Genomic DNA, 26,528 nt, shown 5'->3' with positions numbered 1-26,528 from the left:
CAGTATGTGCACAGACACACATGTAAATAAAAATGCATTACTTTGGAAGAATGTACGCCGCTTAAATACTCAGCCATTAGATGAACGTTCTGGGAATATGGCCAATTTTTAAAGTTTCTTCTTTTTTATTTTTGTGCATTGTTTTACTTTCAGACAATGCCACACTTTAGCATTTTCATCAGGTAAAAACAAACCAAATGATAAAATGGTTTGCTCAAAAAAAAAAAAAAAAAAAAAAGAACCACCAGGACAGAATTTCCCCTGTGTGCAGTGGGTTAAGGATCCTATTTTGCCACAGCTGAAGTGCTGGCTGCTAATGTCGTGTGGGTTTCAACCCTGACCCGGGACCTTCCAAATGCCATGGGCCTGGCCAAAAAGGAAAAAAAAAAAAAAAAGACAAAGAAATACTTGTGAAGAAATAAATTTCCATCTACTTAGCAATTTTGACAGATTAAGAATGGAAAAGGGTATGCACATTATCTTCTACTGTTGAACTGACCAAAATTTTCTAAAACATGTCAGGCATCTGGTTGCTCTTAACATTTGTGTAAAAATTGCAGCAAGTATATTAACCTGGCAAGTGCACAACCTCAGGGCTTCCAGGTTGGATCAAAGGATAATAAAGTTGGGAGACTTCAGGTCCTTTAAGTTTAGGAAGGCTAGTTCAGGCCCTATGGTTTGTGTTTGCATCCTCTCTATTATATCCTACCACAATTTATTTAAATAAAGACGTCAGCAGTTAGAATAAGAATGAGAATTCGTTGTCAAAAAACACATTCTTATAGATCAAAAGGAGCAAAGATTCACTTTTTTTTTTTTTTTTAAGTCAAGCATATCAGAAACATAACCCTGAGTTAAAAGTTTGGTATGCTACACATGATCTTCACATTTGCCCTCTTAAAAGTCAAGAAAACTACATTTAAAAAGTCCAAAATGAGAATTTCCACTGTGGTGCAGCAGATTAAGGATCCAGCATTGTCTCTGCAGCTTCTCAGGGTGCTGAGGTCCGGGTTTGATCCCCAGCCCAGCACATTGGGTTAAGGAGTTGTGGCAGCTGAGGTGTGGATCGCAGCTGTAGCTTGGATTCGATCCCTGGCCTGTGAATTTCCATATGCTGCAGGTGTGGCCATAAAAAAAAATAGAAGTCCAAAATTGAATTTTGGTGGAAACGGAGTAATATATTATAAATATTTTCAAATATCAACAGTACTCCTAGAGACTATCACGCAGGTATCTGTCCAAAAACTGGCATTCTCTTGACTGACAAACTAAGGAAATGATTATATTTGGTACCCAGAGAGCAGGAGACAACTCTCTTTTACATATTTTCTTTTTCTTTTTAGGGCTGCACCTGTGGCATATGGAAGTTCCGAGGCTAGGGGTCAAATTGGAGCTGCAGACACAGCAACAGCGGATCCAAGCCTCATCTTCGACCTAAACCACAGCTTGAGATAATGCTGGATCCTTAACCCACTGAGCAAGGCCAGGTATCCTACCTGCATCCTCATGGACACTATGTTGGGTTCTTTTAACCTGCTAAGCCACAGTGGGCACTCCTCCTTTACATCTTTTAAATGTTGTCCACCCTCCAAAAATTATTTCCAACATTTAATAGAACTTTCTATGAAACTGTACACACTGCATGCTGAAATAGTAAAAGACACCGTAGAAGAAAGCCCTTGAAGCCATATCTCTCTGCTGTGGAAACAGTGAGGCAGCAAAGAGACTCAGAATTGCAGTTGAAAGGAAAGGAAACCAAAAAACAAAACCAAAACCGACTGCCTTTCTAGATCTTTGGTTTAAACTTTTTTTCTGTTTTATTTTTTTCTCACTGATTTGCTTTGTAGACACTTCCTTCACCTTTTAATTAAAAAAAAAAGTGAATGAATGAGTGAATGAATGAGGTTCTTTTTCCTGACTCAGTGTTCTACTCATCTTAGGAAAACAGCTGGAAAGAAAGGTCAGTTCAGAAGTACATCTAGGTGAGTAATACAATTAGAAAGAATTCTTAAAGTACATCTGACATGCTCCCTTCCCACATTCCTTTGGTATAAGCGGGCTACAGAGTGGAGAAAAGCTTTTCTTCGGCAGTCAACAATGCAAGTCCCTTCTAACCCAGTGCAGCATACTGCCTGAAAGGAACACAAGCTGCAAGCTTGGAAGACTATTAAAAACCTTTTTCTAAATCAAGTTTTATTTCCCTAACATACCTACTCATAACAAAATAATAAGCTATGTACTTATTCAAAGAGTAATAACATTTCCCATCTTTGGTTTTAAACACAAAGATCTCTAAAAAGTAAAGCCAATGAATCTAGCAAATACAATAAGACTTTATAGAATATGCTGTTAACTACCTTCTTTTCAACTGTGCTTTTTATCCCTGCCTGAAATTTAAAAAAAAAAGTATCAGATTACGTAATACTGCCACAAATAAATAACTTTTGTAAATGATGGTTTCTATATCCTGTAAAATTATACTTTATTGCAGGGCAATGAAAAGCTAGCTTAAAGCAAATTTAGTACAGTTTACATGAAACATATTTTTTGCAGCAGATCAAAAACAGAAACTGAACTTTCCTTTTGCCAAGACACACTACAATTTCACATTTTTCACATGAGACAAAAACTAAGAACCTTACTCATCAGTAAAAAAATAAAATTTAATGTTTTCTTGAAATACATTTCAGTGACTAAGTTTTAAATTATCCTTCAATACATCAATTTCCATCTATCCTAATGGAGAAATGCAGAGCTGTGAATTACCCATTATGTTGGAGAATCCAGAAGTCGTTTTAATTGGTTTTGAATGAAAGCATTATTCTGCATTTCTAATCATGTTTCTACCCCTAAGGCTAATATTAAAAATGAATTACAATTCCTGAGCAAAGGAATTGACTCGGAATCATGGCTGGGATTAACATTTTGTTACAGATAATCCACAAACTAGAGAGTCCAAAAGCCTATAACTGAGAGTTGAGTGTATTTTCTAAGTAAGAAGCTAAAAACGTTCATTAGACACACTCCATGTTAATAATGAACTCTTTGAAAAGAGTACATGTGTTATGTAAAGCATTTTACATTCCTTCTATTGTACAACGTGAGTCCCTCTTCCAAGATCATCAGTCTAAGTATTTATTCACTGAATTTATTATTACTTCTGGAAATGAGACACTGGCAGAGTTGTCAACTATCTTGCTCTGAGTTACACCTATCTTCAAAATGCCCTTATAATTTTAAGACATTAAAGAAGTTCTACCTTTCCCACCAGGCAACAAATGGTGGTTGTCAATCACAAATACACACTTCCAGAGAGTTTAAAGTAAACCTGACATCCTGGTCACAATAAATTAAATTATGCTACAAGACAGAACTTGTCACTTGTGCCATAAAGTGGTTTCAACTCAAACTTCAAATATTAATGAGGAGATATAAACTGACCTATTCCCTGACAATTAAGCAACTCTGATTTGAATACCGGAAATCATTTGCATAATGAAAATACCCTCCCCCCATCATCCAAATTACAGTTTAAGAGGAAAAGAACACTCAGGAAGAGGTTTTTATTTGTAGGGACATTTTAATGAGGTGATAGTTATCTTAATAAGTGTTCTTGGGTGAAGACACCTGGATTATTAAGGAGTAATTCTGCTGTATCCTATATTAATTCATAGAAAGATTTTATCATGATGTTTAATTTATTAGAGACTTGAACTGCTTAGTATCATTTACATGGTTTAAAGTAAACCAATTTAAACAAAAGATGAAATAAATGTTAAGTTCGGATGATTTGAGTTTTTTCAGATATTTTTCTTTCAGCTTAACAATAATTCACCACAAGTACAAATCAGGAAGATCTGCATGAAATTAACTTCAAAGCAGCTTTGCAAATGAGTCCTAGAGGGTTTTATGAAAAAACAAATGTCACCAAGCAAAAAGAATTTTAAATATGTTTATTGCATTTAATTATTTTTAATGTGGAGGAACTTTAAGGGAAAAGAAAAATCTGTGTCATTGCAAAATAATCACTCAAGTGTCTAATACTTCTTAAGAGGAAACTCATACCTGGGATTATTAAAAGATGTTATTATTAATTATTATTATTCATTGATAAGAAATTTTGGTTGTAATTTATTTCACTCCAGATTGCTTTAACTAACTGGAGTTATAATCCTTCTTTAAGATGAGATTTTTAAATATAGCGTTTTTTTTTTTTTTAATATAGAGTTAACATACAACTTAGTCTCTTATGATGAATTTCATTTAGGTTACACAATAGGCTTTACAGATATTTTCACAAATTGTTTCATTGCTTTAGGCCCAAATTTTCCCCCTTTAGGAGGTTAAACTAACCATTCTCTTAGGTGATTTACAGCTTGGAAATAGCTGTGCTACTCCAGTGATATTTTTTCAAAGAGACCATTTTTTTCCCGACTTCTTTCTCATATGAATTGCAGAGACTGTCCAAAAATATCCCTTGTCATTTTACTGTTACCAGAACAGTAAAATATTATTGTGAATAATAGAATCAATTTGATATAAGTACAAAAAGAGTTTTTATATGATATGAATTTAATCAACTCAGGCAAGCAACTCTTTCTGCAAGTAACTCACTGAATAAGTAAAGACAGGAGCAGCAGAAGGCAAAATAAAATAAGCATTTGGAGACTCCAATGAGGTTTGTCTACTAAAAACAAGAGGGAGAACAAAAAGAGTAGTCAAATTCAAGCTCTCAACTTGTACTATATGCTTTGCTGTAGAAAACAATCACTGCCAAGGATATAATATTATTTCTTTTGATCTAACGGGCTGTTCTCACGGATAACAGGGAGAGAAACACTGGCAATAAAATGTGATGGGGGCGGGGGGATTTTGCAGCTTGCTTTATTACAGCCTGAAGCTTGATTGAATCTAATAGTCAAAGACTGCACAAAAATAAGGACATTTAGCCTCTTTTCCGTTATCATTGTTATTTATTTATTTTTTAATTTCACTCTGGATAGGTCATGGATTGTCCTCCTTTCACACAGTAAAAATATAATGGCATAACTCTTCCAACCCCATATATCAGGTCCGTCTTGGTCTGTAAAGAAATCGAGATTCAAGATCTAAGATTACTGCCTACACTCTGGAGAATAAGATAAGTGAAATATGTATGAATGTCTTGGGAATGATTTTTCTATCAGCTCAAAGAAAATGAGAGTAACTCATGATGCTGTTAGTGTTAGGAGGTAATTTCCTTTCAATATCAGATCAGTACCTTTACCCAAGGCTTATGCATGAAGACCATAGGGCCAAATTTTCTTCTTTGAAAATGTATACCCATATACTTCAAACTTCAGAGCTTCTGATCAAATCAAAATAGTGTCTTACTTTAGAAATGTGGAACTACTAGATTGTAGAATCTTTGAGGTAGCGTTTGCACCAGCCTACATTTCTATCTCAAAAGCCGCATAGGATGACAAACCAATTAAATAATTAATCAGTTAATTAATTTGCTAATTCACTAACTAATCAGCCAACGTATTGGCTAATTGACTAAACTGTCATTCTGTATCAGGCCAATAGAAATCTAGGAATAACAATAATAGCAGAGAGTTTTAAAACACACACACACAAAAACAACTGGCTTTTCCTTCAGAAAGTCTAAAGATCAGAGAGCTTTCACATGAGTAAATTATAGAATGTTTTAAACCATCTGATTAAATTTTGAAAATAACTTTCTATGAATAGAACTAAAAACTCCAATGTTTACCTATGTACATAACCATTTATACATTATCATTTACAATGAATTTATCCATTTATCCATTCAAAAAGCTAGCTGTGTACAAAGTGTTCATATCTCTGTGTACACAAATATTCTGTTTCAAAATTTCCAATCTACCTTCTCCCTTTTATTAAATAACTGGCTCCTAATTAAGCCATCAGAGCAGAATAAATGTATAATATACTCAAAAAGCAAATCTATATCATGGTCTGAACTTCCACTATTTTCAACAGATAGGATTCTTTATCTCCTATGTTTTGCTGAGGATTTTTCTTTAAACAACAGATATACAAGTGAGTTCTGTAGTTAGAGACTACTATTAAATTATAAAGGGCTGTCCACAGATTTCTTTTAAGTGTGTTCCCAATTATACACTCTCAAATGTGCTTTATAACATAAAACCTTCATATGAACAGTCCAATTCTAGAGCAAATTAAAGTAAAAACTCATGATTATTAATGGCAATAGAGATAAAATTCTGACATTTCAAATAAGATTTTGATATCTATCGTTTGATCTTTGATAGCATTTCTTTTTTCTTTTCTTTTTGCTCTTCCTAATTTCTGTTTGGTTTATACCTAATTTTTGGCTGGATAAATTAACTCAGTTTCCACTTTCTAAACTCCCATTAACTGCTTAAACCAATGCAACCCCACCTTCTACGGACTATAATCTTGCTAAAAACAATTAGCAGTGGCTTCTTCACGGCCAAATCTGATGGATACTTTCCAATCCTAGTCTAACTGAATACCTCCATAGTAGCCGACTCTGATTGTAAAAGTCCTGCTACTAGAATTCTTTTCTGCCTTAGTTTTACAGCATTACTCACTCAGGGTCCTCCTCTCTCGCATTTTTCAATCCCCACCCCCGCCCCGCCCCACTTCCTCTTCCTCAGGCTAGGCTGCAAATGCGGCTGTTGCCCAACATCCAGCTCTCTTTTCTCCTCTCCCCTTAAATTCCCTGGGCAATCTGGCTCGCGTGGACACTGCTGAAGGCTTTTGTTCCTTTCTTTCCCTTAAGCCTCGGACTCATCTAACTATGAAAAGCATCTCAAAACTAGGTGGCCAAAACTAGACTTCTAATCCAGTGTAACAAGTTTCCAACACTCGTTCTTCCCTGACCGAAGCTGCTCTCCATTCCCCTCCCCCGCGCCCGTGCTTACCACCAACATGAAGGCTCCAGAGGGTCTTCCTTTTCCCTCCCTTCCCACCTCCAATTAAGTCATGTTGACTCCTCTTCCAGAATATGCTATAGACCACTTGTCTCCTCTCCATTCCTATGTTCATCAACTGATACCAATGTGCTCTGCCTTTCTCATCAGAATCACCATTATGGTCTTTCAATTCTAACTCCCTGACTCTAAGACTCAACCACCTAATCGGTGTATGATCCTGCCACTAGTCAGTCTGTCTTCAGTGAAGCCCCATTACTTTTAGGTGTGATTTGGGGATTTACCCCCAAAGATACTCTTTCTCCATAAAAGAAGCCACCATTCACTCTAATGCTGAAACTAGAACCTCAGAGGTCATTCTTATTTCTTCTCTTACCCTCACTATTTGCACCCAAAACAAGGGCTGCCAACTCCACCTCAAAACACACCCCATGTTCTTTGCATCTTCCTACTGCTACAACTTTCACCTGAATTCATCAGTGCCCATGAGTTTCAGGACACAATTAGAAGTATGCTGATTATACCCCTCTATTGTCTTTTAAAAATAGTTCTCTTTCCTTCTGTTTCCTATATATCAACTGTTAAAGCTAGAAATTTGACAGCTATAGATCATGCAGATACAGTAACATTCAAGGGAGGGTGGTCATGTTTTTAATATTAATACGATACTTTCCTCTGCTTAAGATAGTCCAATAAATTCTTACTGTATTGAGAATAAATCCAAATATTCTTCACCAAGGCCTACAGAATCCTTCACAATCTCATCATGGCACACGTTTTAACCATATCTTGTCTTCTCTCCACCCACCCAATACTCTACTTTCATTCCCACCTCAGAGCCTTCGCACTTAATGTTCCTTTTACTTGAGAAAATCCCATACCTCTCCAAGTGCTCAGTTCCTTTCTTATGGAAGTCTCAGCTCAAATACCATGGCTCTGGAAAAGGCTTCTCTCACCAGCCTATCTAAATTAACTGGTACCTGCATGAGCAGAGATGTACACAATATATCACTTCCTCTTATATTTCAAGTCCTTACCATTTTCTTAAATTATTTTGATTTTTTATTTACTTATTTTTTTATCTATCTCATCCCACCAGACCATAAACTACATGTCTATTTACTGCCCTGGTGTTGCAACCAGTGTCTGCTCCTTAGCACAATCTCAATAAATGTTTGCTAAGTAAATCAATCCCTCATGACTGATCTGACTCCTACAGTTTCTGGCACTCTGCTTCATGGATGCTCTGTTTCAGAGGAAGTGAATGAAGACACCCATTTTCCCCAAATCCATCATACTCTTTCTGACCCCTATACCTTTGTGGTGATACTTGATTTGCCTTCTTTCTGCTTCCACCTTCTGCCTCATTCATTCAGACTCACACTTTATGTTTCAGGTAAACATAAAAAGCCATCCATGCATGCCATCCTTACATATACTGTACAGATGAAATGCACTATTTGTGCTTCAAGGAGAACCCTGCAGAAGAATGGTCAAGAGTAAGGTTCTGGAGTCACATGGACTGGACCCCAATCTCTGCTCCATGCATGAAGTATTCAGGTAAATTCCATAATCTTTCTTTGTCTCAGTTTCCTCTTCTTACAAAGAATAGGACCCTTTGGAGGATGGCATGATGTGATACATGCATGTGCTTAGAATATTTTATCAATAAATACCATCTATTTTTATTAACTATTATGTACGTTAGCATCTCACACTGAAATAATTTGGTTTTTGTCAGTGTTTTACCCCTGGTGGGTCTTGGATGACATGATGAAACAGACTTTTTCTTTCTTTCACTTTTCTAATCCCAGTCTTGAGCACAATTCCCAGCATGCCATAGTACTCTCTACATATTTTAGAATGAATATAAGTAAATCTCGCTCCCCCTGGCCAGGGATACTCATGCTGGGGGTGGGGGTGCATGTCCAAAGACAGGTGAAGAAAAACTAGTAATGTATACCACCAATAATTTCACTGATTAAAAAAAGCAAAAGAGTCAGGAATGACTGCCATGTGAATGGACACCATGAGTAGCTAATCCAACTGGCCTGAAAAGGATCAGAAAAAAGAAAGAATGGAAAGTTTCATTTCCAAGCTAAAGCCGCATTCTCTTTCTCACCCCATGGGGCAACAGTATTCTGCCGTAAAACCAAGAGTTAACATGAGGAAGAGCATCATCTTGTTCTGGTATAAAATCTTCCTTTGGTTCCCATATTTAATAAATCATAAACTCAAAAATCCCAAAGCAGATCAAATCCAATAATACATATGAACCCATAAACCCATAAAAAACAGGGCCAGTTCTGTTGCATTGTCTTTAAACCACTGCAAAGCACACTTTACATAAGGGCCACACAGTGTTTCTGTGAAAGGACAAACTGTAAATGCTTTACAGTATTGCAGGTTATACTAGTCAGCACAGCTCTTATAGTGCACAAGCAGCCATCAAAAACACACAATGGATTGAGCATGGCTATGTTCCAATAAAACTTTATTTATGGACATAGACATTTGAATTTTACATAATTTTAAGTGTCTTGAAATATTACCCTTCTTTTGATCTTTTCCCAACCATTTGAAAATATAACAACATTCTTGGCTTATAGGTAGGATAAAATAAAAATTCACATTTTAAAGCAAGGCAAGAAAAATTTAAACATCAAACTTTTCCCTGCCCTTTAGCCTCCTTCTTCCCCTCTAAGGGGCATTGTGCATCTGGGTTAGCTAGACCTCTCCAGGGGCATAAATGCCTGCTTAACTTTATGAAACAATTTTTCTCTTTCTGCATCAGTCATTTAACTTTTTAGAAGATAACATTCATTCCTTTCTTGATCCTGTAAGGGGTCATGATGACCTGCCACTTGCTTTGTATGTGCAGACATCTTTGGTGAACTTTGTGTTCAATGTCAATACATCATTTCCCCTAAAGATAGTGATCGGTACAGGACAGACTGGTCAGATGACCTGGGGAGATACTGGGCTGCATTTAATGGAAGCTCTTAGTTTAAAAACTTACTTATGACTTTAGTAGTGGGACTAGCTGTATTACTTGTGTCCTGCCTATTTCACGAGATTATTGTTTCTTGCATTCCCCAATGTGTGCTGATCCTCAGAAAAAAAGGAATGATGATTAGAGGACTTGAAGCAATTGAGAAAATATATAGTTCTATGAGATCAATAATTGCGACAGTGTAACTACGGGAAGAAACAACAAGAAGGAATCATCTCTTACACCATAACAGACTGGTAAGCTAGGCGGTCCAGAGAATTTTGGTTACTATTAGCAGGGCCTCGTCCAGTAATAGCACATGGAGTGGCTTCTCAATGAAATCCTTGCCTGACTTGGGAATGAGCATTCCCAGAACCATGGGCCGAATTGGTCACAAAATGCCTCCCAAACCTTGGTCAAAATTAAGACCAAAAGGGAAGGAATTATAAAAGAAAGGATGCTGCCCACCACCCAGTTCTATAAGGATCAAGTCAATAGCGACTCTAGTCACTGACTTACATGCAAGAAGTCCAGGGTGAAGATCAGGAATGAGTACTCTGTGCTCTGGGAAAACTAGCAGAACAGGCCATTCAGATAGTTAGATTATATTCAGGAGTAATTTTTTAATGATCCTAAATTCTTGCATCTTCCAACACTTACAAAAGCACTAGAACCATCAACTAACAGGTCTCTTCCTCGTGGCTGGCAGCAACCTTCTACTAAGATGTTTCATTGCATGTACCTTCTTCACCAAAATGATGTGTATACTGACCTCTCCCTCTACCTCTTTCATATAGTTTTCAGAGCTCTCTGACAGTCTGTCTCCCAGGGTATAATCCTCAGTTTGGCTTGAATAAAATCTTCAATTTCTTTCTTAGATTGACCATTGATTTGTTTTTCTTTTTCTTTTTTTTTTTCCATTGACAGGCTATAAAATAAGTACTAGGTCAAATTTGGTGCATACGTCATAGTTTGCTGGCCCCTACATTAGATCTATTTTATTAGCTCTTTTCTCAACTTCTAATAAGACACTACAATATACCTGGCTTCTCATTGTAAATTGAAAGTGATAATGATACATTTTCTCATACCAAAAAGACTACTGCTTTTATCATGCCCACACAGTAACCATTACAGCATCTTTTAAATAATGTGAAGGATGAAATGTAAAAATAATTATTTAAAATATGTTCATACTAAACATTTAATGAACACCTAATTCAGGACTCTAATAATTCTAATAATTATTAGAATCTATCATTAGAATTCAATAATTAGAACAATTAGAATATTATTAGAATTAGAATTCTAATAATTTTGCATATAGTTATTTTTCAATACCGGACTCTGTCCTTCAGTCTTACTTGTGAAAATGTCCTTATCTATAAAAGAATAGAATATGAACAAAATTCCAGTATATATCCATGAACCAAGATAACTCATTCAGCCACTCATGGTCTTAAAAAGAAAAAGTTAAAATCACATGGTAGATGCTCTTCATGCTCCCAAAGGAAAAGAGATCCATGATGCTTCACTCAACAGACATTTATCCATGTGCAAGGCAATAGTGAAAGACAGCAACCTCTGGCATGTGTACAAGAATAATTCATCTTTTTTTATGTGCATTCACAAAATAAGTGTCTGAAACAGTTAAATGAAAAATGCCTTCATTCTTTTGATAAACTTCAGAAGAAATGTAACCACCTTTACTCAAGGATCTATATGACCCAGTGTTTTCAAGACCCAGACTTCTCCAGAGAGTGCTACAGATTGACAGGCTCATCTCCTTATGCTCAATTTGACATGAGATCCAGTGGAAGACACGTAAACCTTGAGATGAAGGGCCTCATCTCGGATAGTTCCATATGGGCCAGACAAACTCGGTGGTTCAAGAAGGTAGGCTACCTTCCCCCAAGTCAATTGTAAATTCTCTCTAAATTGTTTCCACAGCTGTGATTTTCAGTTCCCAGAGTACCCTCCAAAAAAGCTGATGGGGGGAGGTGATAAAAGCCTGTTTTTTCCCCAAACACATACCTTTTTGTCATCTGCCTTCCCAACTCATGAAGGACATGCAGATCTGAAAACAGAAACCTCTGGGACTCTATCAGAAAAATGATAGATCAAAATTTTGGCATAGGGGCTGTTGTCAGGCACTCAAAGGCATAACTTATTCCAGTTTTTGGAAACCTATGGGGTAGATCTACAGAATAAACTTGGCATAAAAGACCCTGAAGTCTTCAGCCCGAAACAAGTGAGCATCCAAGAAACTGTACCAAACTCCTCTTTCGTTTATTTAAAAAAAAAAATGAGGAATCTGAAAGAAAGAGGGAGGGAGGGAGGGAGAGAAGGAAGGAAGGAAGGAAAGAGAAAGAATATAGACAACGCTAAGACTATTACCTACCATATTAACCATTTTCTGGGACTTTGAAGGAACCTCACAATCTGGCTATAGGTGTGAGTTACAGGAACGGAATTTCGCTATCTTTCCAAGAGCAGATAAGCTGCTTTTATCTAATCAACTGCTTATGCCACTTTTGGAGTTAGGAGATGTGGAAGTGAATGTGAAATGTGGCTGAAAGCTCATGCTTCAGGGTGCAGCGGTAAACTGGGCATGCTGTAACACATCTGTGTAGGTATTAGATGTGTATGTATATGAACACACACCCGTGCCCATCACATCCTTATGGAAAGAGAGGGAGAGAGAAAGAGAAGCACCCTGAAGAAAAGATTTTCTTTCACACACACACACACACCTATTTTCATAAACACAAATACAGGAAGAGAGAACAGAGAACAAACCTCTCATCTCTCAGAGAAACATGACTCAAGTCTTTTCATTCCTCCCAAAGCATGCTTTCTTGGAACCTGGCTTATTCGATAATTCCTACATGACGATTGTCTACAAGAAGACATTGGAAATTTTGTCCGACATTTCATCTGCAGGTTAAATGAGACCCCCCTTCATCACCTGGCATTAACTTCCAAACCCTGCAACTGTCTTTACAACCCTTCTGGTTTCATGAAAAGTTCACCAGGTTGACATTTAGTTACATGGCTGAATTCTACATAGGGATTAATAAAATGATTAATTTACTCTTCTTTTCTCCTCTCTCTCTCCGGTTTCCCCCATGAGTCATGGTTGGCCATCTACAAGAACAAAATATCTAACTGAGGAAAACTGTCTTCCAAGCCCAGCATCTGTCTCCCTGGCAAGCTTTGCCGACAGTTGGGTGCTGGCTCAGAACTGCTCAAGCATCTCTTTCAGGCTGTGCTATTAGTAGGGCTCTCATCGTCGTCCTAGGTGCTGCTTCCCACTGATTCCACTCAGTTTGAAAATGGATTTGTATATATTTATCCTTCTGCGAATCTGCTATTGTGCAAATATCTCAAATTGAGACCCCCCTGGGAGGGTGTGCATGACACAGGAGTACTTGCATTTCTTTTTCTGCAAAATATCCATAAAATAGCTAGGCGGTTCCCAAGGGTCTGCTTCTGGGTATTATATAAGCGGCTTCTCCTTCAGAGAAGGAAAGAGATGCTTCAAGACACAGAAATAAAAATGCCCACAGTGCTCTAAGGGAATTTCAAAATAGCAAGTTGCTTAAATACCAAGGAAAGCACCTGGTTTCTTTCCAAGACTAAAGATAGCCTGTGAGAGTTTAAGAAATGTGAGCGGGAGTGGGAGAGGGGCACGGGCAGGTCATGAACAGCACTGGAGAAATTGTGGAACAGGGAGAATAACCTAGCAGTGCACCCCTGAGTAAGCGATGTCATTTTGGAAATTCTATAAAAAGGTCTTAGTTGAAGAAGTTTTATGTTTTGTTTTTGGGAAAGTGGTTAAAGTGGAGGAAGATTTTCTAGGCACGATATTCCCGTAACAGCACATCTGTCTTGCTCCAATTCAGAGCTCCCTTTCCTTCTTAAAAATTTCTTCCTCAATCTACTTTATCCACTTTGTATTTTTTCCCCAATTATTCAACCCTTAGACCCCCTGGAGGCTTATGATTTTTAAAAGAATTAGAAAAGATCTCCAGTTATTATTAGATTCCATTTTAGATTGAGAAGAAAGCAGAAAATGGGCAACATAGGCACTCTTTAGGCTGCCTGAGTTACTTTTGAAATTTGCTTCATTCAAAGACTGGAATAGCATCAAGCACCTTTCAACTATGAAAAAGAAGTCAACCAGACCAATTATTTGTAACACTCTCATTGAAAGTAAAAATAATTTAACCCCCCCAAGACCTAAAGGCATTTAAAAGAATCCAAGAAGCTGCACACATTTAATATTTTCTAAGAATAACTATGGAGCAAAAGATTAAGGCTTCAAATATCTCACTTATGTAAGTCTGACAACAACAGAAAATACATAGTGGAAAGGATTAATCTCAAACAAAACTCGGAAGAGAGGCTTTTGCAGAAAACTATTCCTCTGGCTAGATCTCTTTTGTTTACATTAAGAAGTAGAATTTGGATCCATTATATATTCCTTCTTATGCCCCCCCTTGTGATTTGAGGTTGTTAAAGTAACATCGTAATTATCTTTTATCTATAGCATGATTTATTTATAATACAAAATTCACATTTTGTGTCTTAATAAGTGAATGCTCTCCTTAGCAGTCAGAAAAAATAACAGTGAAATATGAAACAAATATTTATTTCACCATTCTTTTCCCAAAAAAATCCGAATATGACTCCAATAAAAACATAGCTACACATTTCATTTTAAACCTCAATTTTTTTTTTTGTTTTTCAGTTTCAAAGGTCATATTTAGATCTGAACCCACTGTGAATATGAATAAGTTGTAGGCCATGCCTAAAGCGGGTGTCTTTTCAAGTAAAAGACAAGACTTACTAATAGTCCCATTTGTTTTCCATTAAAAATCTACTCATTGTATTCACAGCAATCCACATGCCAGTATGTGAGCCTGCTTGGACAAAGCCTTTGCTTTGTGTGTATCAGATGCAAAATTTACTTAAATTCCAGATAATTGCAAGTGCATCTGCTAGGCTTTGTCACTGGTCTATATGAACATTTTCACAGTGTATACAAAGAGCAATTATCCACCAACTAAAGAAAAAGAAACAGTCATTTCTGCAAATTACAGCCAGCTCCTTTATCAAGGAATAAGTTTGTGCTAAAAGAATGCTACCCCGAAAACACTTTTTTAAATAAAATGTATTCACTCATATTACATACATTAATGACACAGAACACAAAAGGGAGCTTTTTCAACTGCTAAATTACTAGGTCTGAAATAAGGATAACTGCGATTTCAAATAAAATCATCTCACAAACACGAAAGTTCCCCCCAGAGGAAAAAACAAAAAACAAAACAACGACAACAACAACAAAAAACACCCAATAACCAGCAGATTTAAACCAATTTGCTGCACTGGTTTATGCTCTGATTCTGTATTCACGGCAAAATATTTCAGTAATAGTCACCCTATTTATCATGGGGTTTTTAATTTCCCTAATTTGAGGTGTGAGTGCACAGACGCAAGAACATGAAGAAATTACAAAACAGGGAATTTTCTTTAAAAAAAAAAAAAAGGACAATAAAAAGTCTTAATTCAAAAGTTTCTGCTCTATTCATTAAATAGCGGATTCTAAGTAGACTGAAGTTTCTCCAGATGTACTATTTGGTCAACAGTTCTCTCTTCTTTCTCTCCTTCTTTCCTTTCCTCCCCCCTTTTGCCTTCTTTTTTTCTTTTTATCTTCATGAACAATCCCATTTCAACTGTCACATTCAACACAGCCAGCCTTCCTTCAAAGCCCAATCCAATTTTCAGACTTTTACACCTCATGCTAACTAAACAACGTCAACAATGCTCCTCTTTAAGCATCTAATAGGGTGAATCTGTTCCTGTATCACATTCTCAAGGCCATCCACAGTGACCACAGTGGTGCCATTAGAAGAGGGAGAAAACTATTTAATACTAAGACTAAGAAATTTTTGTGATATTTGACCTTTTGGAAATCTATCAGTTCAGTGGCCATTTATTTCCTGCTTCACCTTCATTTAAATATCTTCATTATCATTTTGTAAAACAGTATTATGTTACCAGCTAAAGCTATTAATCAGCAGAAAAAAAAAAAGAAAGACAGAAAGAAAGAAAACCTCCCTATTCCCCAAACTGGAGAACCATCATTATCATTAATATTTCATGCAACTGCATTAAATGAGACAATATTCAATATTTAACTCTCTAATCCTACAGTAATTTATATTAGAAAATACCAACCATGTGAGAATTCAGCCAGTCGGATTATTTTATTGGATGAACCTTTGTCATTATTAATGACACTTCAGTATCTCATAGTTTTTCAGCACAGAATATAACATCCAAGGACTGAAAGTGATTTTGTTTCTAATTAATTCTGAAAATCCTTGGGAGACAGTGATGGAAGGATAAATATATTAATTTGGAATTGAGGAGTAAAGGACTGAGCCTTCAGATGCAGAAGTTTTACTAGAGACGTGGATTACTCATTTGGGTCCTACACTTCACTAGGTTTGCTAATAATTTAGTGAGGAAGACGTGTTTGAACCTCAGAGAGTCTAAACCAGGGAAAAAAAAGAAATGTGGTTTTATTTCTTTCAAGCACCACAATTACTCTCATTAGCAATTTGTAAGTAGAAAGTTAGTCTGATCTTTTATCCAAAATTCCTATTAATTTCCTTACAGGCACCTAATCAGCCATCCAGATGTCTTCTTTATAGTACTTTAAACAGACCTTTGCTTTTTTTCATACCACTTAGCAACTTTACATATTTACACACAGGCAAACTTCAGCCCATTCTAAGTGAGTTATCTTTAATTTCAACATGAATAAAATTTAAATAGATAACATATTAATATGGCTCTGGATGATAACAAAAATAATTCTTTATGATGAACATATTTGAGATTGGTGTGTGCTCAAGTCCAAAAAAGCATTGTTCTTGATATCTTTATTATCCGGAACATCTTCCAATCCATTTTAAGTAAGAGAAGTCCTCACCGATATTAGCCCCTCAAGTTCATACTTGAAGCCCTTGCAGTCTATCCCCTAAGATCCTGAGGGTTGCTTACAGTAAATATTTGCTCAGGGCTCTTTATTTATCTGTTTTGTTGATTTCATACCTCCATCAATTTTGACGGAATTCCACCATCTGTATCTTGTCCAACATGCAAGTCTTTTTGCCTCAGAGTATGAAAGGGCCAAGTTGATTTCCCAGGCTTCCCAATAACAGGTGTGTGACACTTAATCAAGGTGCAGCCATGTAGATGGATGTACCAGAGCAGAACTTTGAACTGAGAGACAGGGATGCCCAGAAGAAAGGAGAGTGGTTCCTCCCAGACCTGGTACAGTCACCAATCCGGGACTGCAGTGCTGGCTGATACTAATGGCAATGGCAGAGCCCAGTGTTAGGGACATGGAGGCTACAGCTGGGCCCCCAAGATTCAGTGGCAGAAGCAGAAGTGACTAGTTTACCTATTTCCTTGTGATTCCCAATATCCTTGTTACACATTCGCTTTCATTTTATACTTCCAGAGCTAGTCTCTAGCTTACAAGTAAGAACATACCCCAACCGCATGATCAAAAATAATAGCTCAAACTGCACTTTTATTCTGTGTTGGTGAATTTTATAATTGGGAAATAAGAGATGCTGCAATATTGTGAGTTGCAAAGAACATACTCTTATCACAAAGATGTGGGAACTTCCTATCCAGAAGCACACCTGCAGCAAAGGAGCAGTGGCCTCATACATCCTCAGAAATTCATGCACCCAACAGGAAAAGAGCCAAGAATCAAAGTTTAAATGAAGATCCCTTCCTATTTTTCTCAGCCGTCGTTTCTTTGATTCAGATACACAAGGAACAGAAGATGGAAAAGAAATTTGATGGTTTGGCTATGATTTGCTGGAAATGAGATATGCACATCTTGAAAATCACAGTAAAACTGAGCATTAATCAAGAGCCTGACCAGCACTATCAAAAGTCAAAGCTGACTGTTGGAAGTCCAGGAAGCTATTACCTGGGGCTGGGGAAAGGGTCAGTGCCTCTGTATACGCCTCTCCTGCCAACCACTTGCAGAGCTATTCACCCAGTACTTTTCAAGAATATTGTCATTCCCACAAATGACTGATAAATTTAAGAAAGTGAAAAAGTTTTGAAAAGTAAATCCCTGGACCTACATATTCACCACCTGCTTTCAAGTACAACCGGGAAAATATTCCTTTGAAGAACATTTTTCACTGCTTGGAAATCTTCTTTCCTTCTCAGTTCCTATCATTTTCCAAAACCCACCATTAAAAAAAAAAAGGTAAATCATAAATTGATTCATTGGTCATGAAAAATATAAATTGACAGTTCTAGGGCATGGAATCATTCATCCATTCACTGATTGAATTGACACAGGTAACAGGCACATCTTAAAAATGACCAGCATCAGAGTCTGCCCTTACTCTGAAACCTAGACGTTAACCTGGCAAGAATCCACAGTTTGATACTAGCCCTCTGGCTTTATTCTTTACTTAAACATGTCTGCTATGAGCTATCTGAATTTAAAAGAAAGAAAAAAAAAATAAAACATTGACAAGTTATATCCCTGACCTCGCTTGAAGCAATGCTTTTCTCAGAGTAAATGCATTGGAGTTTCAGGACAATGCTGTTCAAAACAAAACAAAGCAAAACAAAAAAAAAACAAAACAAAACTACGACTGACTTCCATAATTAAAATATTATTTTATATATCCCCATACATACAATACCCCCCCACATATACAACTGTGCTTTTGTTTATAGACTGTAAGCTTCTAGACCAGAAGCCAGTCATATACACTCACACACATATAAACGGCATATGATTCTGTGTATACCCCATGTGGGCTTAATAAACAGTTATGAATTGACTGACAAGAGAAAAACCAAGAAATGACAACCTTCGGGGTAGCCGTAACACAATTTTAACTTGAAAATTGCCCAGGAACAGACTTCACAATCTTGGGGAACATACACAAATCATATAAAAAGAACCGCTGCCCCTTATATACCCAGAGAGTCCTCAGTGAAAAATCACTGTTGTGGGAAGAAGAGTTCAGGCTCTTTATCTATTTACTGTTTGGCTTCTTTGGTGAATCCAGCTGAGGGCAACTTTTATTCTCATAAACCTTTATTACAAAAAACTTTTAAAATCGAGATTAGAATCAACACAAAATTTAGCTTTTCTCTAATATTTCCTTGCTAAGTCAACAGGTATAAAATCACCTTTCCCTTCAATTCTCAAGACTCAGTTGCCATTTTAATTCCCTACTGCCAAACATAACGAAAGCATCATCTACAGTGCTTAAATAGTTTCTTCAACAGCAGCATCCCCAAATAAAAGGTAATTAGCAATAAATCATCATTTACCCACTGTCTGCTCTAAAGGATGCATTCATGGTGCATTGCAATTCTTAAAAACACATTTCCTCAGTGTTTCCTGGAAGGCAATCCTCAAGAGCCTCAAGTTAAAAAGCAATTTGGTTTTTCTTCCTGAAGTTCATATGCACGTTCTAACCTTAGGGGTGTGGATAAGACAGTTTAAACAACATTTGGCGGTCTCAGGAATTGAAGAATGACACACATAAGACGGTGCTTCTGATATAATTTCACCTTGTCACACTTACTTGAAATGGTGATTATTTCAGTTAGGAGTACTTTGAAGAACAACTTCCACAATGATAAATCTCCAAAAATGTAGGATGAGAACATGTGGGGAAAAAAAAATAAGAAATAAGCCATGCTCAAGATCCATCCCACTAAACGGAGGGGTGGGGGGGTGGGGAGGAGAAAAAAAAAAAGAAGAAGAAAATATTTTTGGTTGAGGTAAGGAAGTTTGTTTTTTTTTTTAAACAAAAACATGAGACCAAAAATAAAAGTCTTCTTATGTCTTTATCAGCAAAGGTCAAAAACAAAATCTATTTTACTTCACTGCTTTCATAGCTTTAATTGCGCTATTTTAGCATTTGCTTACTGGAGTTATAAGTAATAGTCAGTCACTTTGCAAATGGCACCCTGCCACTCACCTCACCCTTCCCACCTACAGTAGCCCATTCCTGCCCCCCTGCCTGGCATTCCATAGTCCAATGCACAGCCATGGGGCAGGTTTGGTCATCTGCTCTGCAGGATGATTTGAGTTTATTTTCCAACACACACCTTTAAACATCTAAAACACCATTTGTTTCAAAGCGTATAGAACTCCTTACACTTCTTCCTAACGTTACATCCAGTGGTTAAGAAAAAAGTCTGATAATAACTCCCAATCTCTTCCAGACTTCCTATGTCAAGTCAAACAAATACTGGGGCGGGGGCAGGGGGGTGATGTTCAGGTTTCAGTTTTCAGGTTCTCCACATTGACAGCAAAAAGAAACGATATGGCTGTGGGTTTTTTTGTTTGTTTGTTGTTTTTGGTCTTTTTTTTTTTTCTTGTTTTCTTGGCAGCCTCCTCTGGACTGTGAGAAGTGATGATCGATCATTTTTCCGCACTCATCCACGGCCCTCTCTGTGGCCACATGTAAATGTGCCAATGGATAATTAAGCAACAGACACATCCAATAAATATAATAAATAAATTTGATTTTTTTTTCCCCTTAGTAATTGGTTTCATCTGACTGAGTCTGATTATGTGCGGGGATATATAAATAGGATTAGAGAAGAGAAAAATTAGATGCTAGGTCACACAAATTGCAGAGCCCTAACCACTGTGAAATGTTTTTATAATAATTATATTATTATTCTTAAGGTTAGAACAGCAATTGGTGTCTTCTCAAGAAGTTCAGGTGAGGCTCAAAATAAAACTTGGGGTGTGATTATTACCGGGAGGAAATAGTAGTCAAAACCAGAATACATTTTCCTCTGGTCTGCATCCTCTTCGCACAAACTCTCACTGCCTTTCCTTCATGCCTCCATTCAACCCATGCCAAACTCGGACCGGGGTCTCCAAGTCCAGATGTCCCATCACACCAGAGTATATGAATACACATATGATGAGCATACAGAAGGCAGAGAAGGAGAATATATTTGTATACAGTGATTGCCTGAGCAAACCCTAGCATAAAATTAAATCACTTTTCTAATACACACTCAAGTGACACAAAGAGCACAAGCTTTATCTTGTATTTAAAAAAAAAAAAATGCCCACTTTGTTCCCACTTGCTTTCTTAGACATCCTTTTGGCATCAAATTCTGCTCTTAGCAGATCACAGTACCTGGCCTGTCTTGAATAATCTAAAAACTGTTTATTGAAGGAATAAAAAAAAAAAATCAAAGACTGAAATACACTTGTCCATGGCTTTAATTTGCCTATGTTCCTTCTAGGTAATAGGTAATACTTACTGAAGTGTATAGTATATAACCACATATACTCTTATATTTGAAATAGTTTAGAAAAATTGTCACAATTAAGACCATAAAGTCTGCTGCAGTACCTTCTCTGATAATAACTATGATTTTAGCTACATAGATACCACTATTTGAATTAGTCATATACGTGGACATAGCTATCTTCTTTAACAGTCCAAGTGCATTCTTAGAAATAATTTAAGAACCCCAATTTGACTATTCCTAACATTCAAAATGAAATTTTCAAGTGGCACTTTTTAAACAACCTGTTATAAACATAGCAAGCAGCTTATACAATTTTGTGAATTTTTTTTTAATATTACGGGATTTTTTTAACCTTTGCCAAAATCATTTCTACTTAATGATGTATTTCTTTTTCCACATATACTCTTATTCCTCTCATTAAAGGAGGAGAAATGTCAAAACATTGAGTATCAGTAAAATCTTAAGTAATAATAAAAATGACATTTAAAAATAAGCCTTTTCCAAAATAATCCTGTATAGAATTAATTGTTCTCTCCAAAGATTTTTAAATCAGTATGTTATTATCAATTTTATCTTCACCAAATTAATTATATTATCCAGCTTTAGTTTTTGCCTCCTAATGAGTAAACTGAAGATTGGGGAAACCATTAACCAAACAAACAAAAAATAACTTATTCTTTTGAACCAAATTCATAAATAATTACTTATTTAACAAGGTGTATAACTCCATTTTTTATGGCATAAAACAAACAGTTTACCAAGTCCATATTAATAGAAATGTGTCATAAAAATGTCTAATACTGTTAAACAGCCTTAAACCTATTTAGCTAAATAATTTAGTCACCAGCACAATTAAATAAGACCGACTTTTAGAAAGCTGAGTCCTAAGCTTTTCTAGATCTATATCATATTCCAGAAATCACAAACAAATGCAATGAAAGGAAAAACTAAACTGAGAACTCTGGCATCACACTGATACTAGAATAACCTGGGGCAGAACCAGATTAGGGACAGGAGAAATAATGAGACTTCTCAGGTATCTAAACTAGTATCAAGGAGAGCAGAGCCTCCTCTGAAAGAATTGTAGTCAAGGCCTGAGAAGTCCGAACTTCTAAAGAAACCATCTCTTTTCTCCCAAACCATGAGTTTTAGTTTCCTAAGGTGGATGCAGGATCTTTGGCACCCACCACTAAAATCCGGGCCATAAGTTAAGTTGAGCACTCAATCATTCCATTGGAAGCAAAGATCAATTCATATTGTCTGGCAGGGGTGGGGGGGGGGGGACTTTGCTGGGCAAACTAAATTTTATTGTAAGATATTAACTGTATTATTCTGTCTCAATTTTATTCACTGAATTTACATGAAAAAGAGTTAAAACACCTGCTCTCTTTTTACCCACATTACTGCTGAAAAGCACATAACCATAGTTTTTGCCTGATAATTCTTTTTGTCTAAAAGGTTTGTAATTCTACTCTTTGGAGAGGTGGATCAATTCAAGTCTTTCAGCAAAAACGAGGGAACTTTATTTGCAAACTATTTCTCAAGGTGCTTCCTTTTTGACCACGAGGAATTCATAAGAAAGCCTCTAATATTTCAAGTTCAAAATCACATTGGAGCTTGCTATTTATTAAGTAGACTTGAGGAGGTGAGCAACATGAATTCTAGGGAAAAGATTTGATACCTCTTTAACTTCATAAAATCTTTTAGAAATATGAGCAGGATACTTGTGGCATAGCTAAAATAATTATGTTAAGCAGTGGTTAATCTTTGTTAGGCAGAGAAAACAATCCTGTTTTATAATCCTATAATTTACTGGTAGTACAAAGTCCTAAAGACTGTGAATGTTCCTTTTACAAAGGAAAATAGAAACCAGGAGTTTATCTTTGGACAAAACTACTCTTTGCTCTTACTACCTATGACTCTTGAAAAATTACTCGTGGTTTCACACAATCTTAAATAGAATATCACCTAATTAGATCTCTATCACACTTTATAAAATGTTGCTAATCTCCTTTCAATGAAGAATATGCCAAAAGGTAGCCACCCACTTCCCTCCCCAAAAAATGTTCTTACAACCTTCCCTGAAGATTGAGACTCTGTTGTATGTACTATGAGTACAGAATGGAAGATTTCTCCCTCTGAGTGTATCAGAGCTGTTAGAAACCAGTAAGTCAAAGAATAAAACTGTTGCTTCACATGAAATAATGAGAGACAAAAACATGTTTTTCACATAGTCCAGTTCAAGGTGGTAGCCTGATAGAAGTTTTGCCTCTTTAAGTCTGACTTTCGGTTTAAGTTTGAGTTCCTAAGTGGAAAGGGATAAAAAAGGCCCTTGGCAATGACCTTGACCATATTTCACCAGAAATCACTTCTCAGAATTACTCTACACAGAATAGAAAACAATGGAAAAGCTCGCTAATACAGATTTTCCTTAAAAACAGAAGTAGTTCAGAGCTCCTTTCAATTACACAATGAAAAAAAAACAGTAATTACTTTCAAGAAACATTCAGTAGCTCTAGCATAATAAACACCTCATACATGCAGAGAAAACTCTACTCCTATCAATACAGGCAAATTTGATTGTCAAGTTCCATGAACCAACAGTTTCTTTCCACACTGCCTTCTCCTCCCAAACAAGTTACCCTCTCTTCACAATGTCACAATGCCATGCCTTTGGAAATACTGAAATTCAACACAAACGCCAATTGAAAATAAACTACCTAATTTACCAACAAGTTCAGTAAAAGGATGGTATTATTTTAATACATAAACCTGAGATCAACACCAGGCACAGAAAGTTCAAAGGAACTTAGTTAAGATTGAATGGGAAACTTAACATCAATAGCAATAAGAAACCCACCAGTAAGCCGCAAGCACCATACCACACAGAACCATACAAGAGTAATTACAAATCCAGCTGATTGAATAGTAATCTCCCCAGGCATTACACCCAAAACGTAGGTATGTTTAATAATTTAAAACACACTCTTAGAGTTTTTTGTAAATTGCCAGGAAATTGAAGTAGAAAGAGGGGTGGGTGGGTGAAAACCAACCTCAGCAGAAAGGAATATGTTCCTTAAATCAATGGACTCTTGGTCTTCATAACTAGTGAAGAGGCTGAAACTGAGGCTAATGGTGATGTTTCATAAATAAATTTATCCTCTGAATATATTATGTAACAACTAGAAATATTGCCTCATGGGTCAAGTGAAATGAGTTCTTAGCCTGGTCAGTTATCTGTTTGTGCCCATGTGTGTAGAATATGTCAGAGAAATAATGTAGCTGCTCAGCATAGATTAAGGGCTTTCTAGTTTTGGTCCTAGAATGAGAAAACCATAATGTTTTTGAAGATTTGGGTTCTTAGGATCATAATTTACTACAGGAATTCTTTTTTTCTCTGATATCCAGGCAAACAAATGCTTCAAAGACCACTGGGATCCGAAAGAATGGGAGTTAGGTTTTTCCCTCCAACTTGATCAAAATGGTTAATCCAAGGGTCCATAAAAATATTTTAAAGTAGCAGGATTGCTGTCTCCAGGGACCCAGGAGCAAGCTGAGTTTTCATTCTAAATAAAATGTCTTATTATCATCAGCAGACCACAAAAGAAGAAATAAGCTTTAGATCTTAGGAAGCTTGTCCACAATTTCAAGAAAAGCTTTTGTCAACACACGTGACCCAGGACAGGTGAATCTGTGTGGTGTCTTTGGAGTAGGATTTCTTCTATAGAAAAGAGAGTCTGACTGGAGTTAATTTACAGTTCATTTTGTCCCTCAGTCTTAAAAGGCTGTACTGTTTTATGCTGTTCATCCAACAACAACTAAGTTTACATTAAGACAAAGTTGAGCAGTATTACTGCAAACATACTCTTTGCACATAGGTAATTGCTTTTCTATGATGTGGCAACCGCATAGCAGAGGCAGACTTCCTTAAAGAACAAGATTTTCCCTCTGTAAAATGCATGTGCCTCAGAGTCTCCCTAAACTGGATATCCTCATCTGAGTTTAGAGTTCAGAGCTCTTCAGGATGCTAACACACATACTGACACTGCAATCAGCTCTACCCCCAACTTCCCTCCTGCCCTTTAAGCTGCCATTATTTTAGCTCATTTTCCCATGGCTTAGCAGAAATTTTAACAGCTATACACTGATTTCTTTTTAAAATGCTGATTTGCCTATACTTACTGACCCTTCTGTTTTTCTACTGAACTGGAATTTATGGGAGTGGGGGGAAGAGCAAAATAAATGAAACACAGTAACAGCTAAGAACCCTCCAAAGAACTTAAATATGAATACATTAGAGAACTGTTGTGTGTTAATTTTTAAATAACATTTAAAACGGACCCTGGAAGCAAGAGTTATGGAGTCAGTTCCATTTTTTTTTTTAAGAAAAGAGTTAGAGTTCAATTTGCATGCATTATGCTGGCTATTTAAAACAATTTTATTTCATGTGGATGGCAGAAACTGCCCTCCCCTTCCCCAATTGACAAGATGCCTCTTGAAAAGATCTAAGAAAGGGCTGGTTTGGGGGTTAGACATTTCTGTACATGCCTTGCAATTTTGAATAAAACAATACCAGCAATCTCCCTCCTTCTCCATAGCCCTAAATTTGTTATTAAGTAAATTTAGCAATAGCTCAATCATTGAAGAACAGGATAGTATGTGATGTACTAAACCGCTTATATGTTTATGATCTTTGCAAGCAACATGAGTAGTGGTGTCTATTATTGCCTCCTGCAAATCTGCAGCAATGTGATGCAAAACAGCATTTTTAAGAAATTCTCTTTTGGAATGCAAATGATTCTTCCTCTAATTTTGAATATTTTAGCCAGCATGTACTATACAGTAGTCCTGGAATCACTGGCATCTGTCATGCTGTCAAAACTGAGTCAAAACGCATTGTAATCCTGGAGACCGATCACCTTAAACATCAATGCAACGTTAAAATGCATCCTAAAAAAAAAAAAAAAAAAAATCCCTATAATTGCGATGAACATTAGAGAGAAACCGGCAGTCCTTCTGCAGGGAAATAACAGTCTGCTCTACCAATCTTTCCCCTCCCCCTTGAAACTCATGCAACTAATGATGACCTCCCGAAGTGCCGAATTTAAATGTTCCAGCATTCATCTGAGGATGAAGGAGGAAAAAAATACATAGAAAACCACGAAACAAGTTGCAAACTGCACAAACAAGGAGAGAGAGAAAGGGAACTGCAGGCTGATTCAGGAGCGATTGCGGAATGA

Source organism: Phacochoerus africanus, chromosome 1, assembly GCF_016906955.1.
Source record: "Phacochoerus africanus isolate WHEZ1 chromosome 1, ROS_Pafr_v1, whole genome shotgun sequence".
NCBI classification, from domain to species: Eukaryota; Metazoa; Chordata; class Mammalia; order Artiodactyla; family Suidae; genus Phacochoerus; species Phacochoerus africanus.
The sequence above is the reverse complement of the archived record's forward strand: the minus strand, read 5'-3'. Positions refer to the sequence as shown.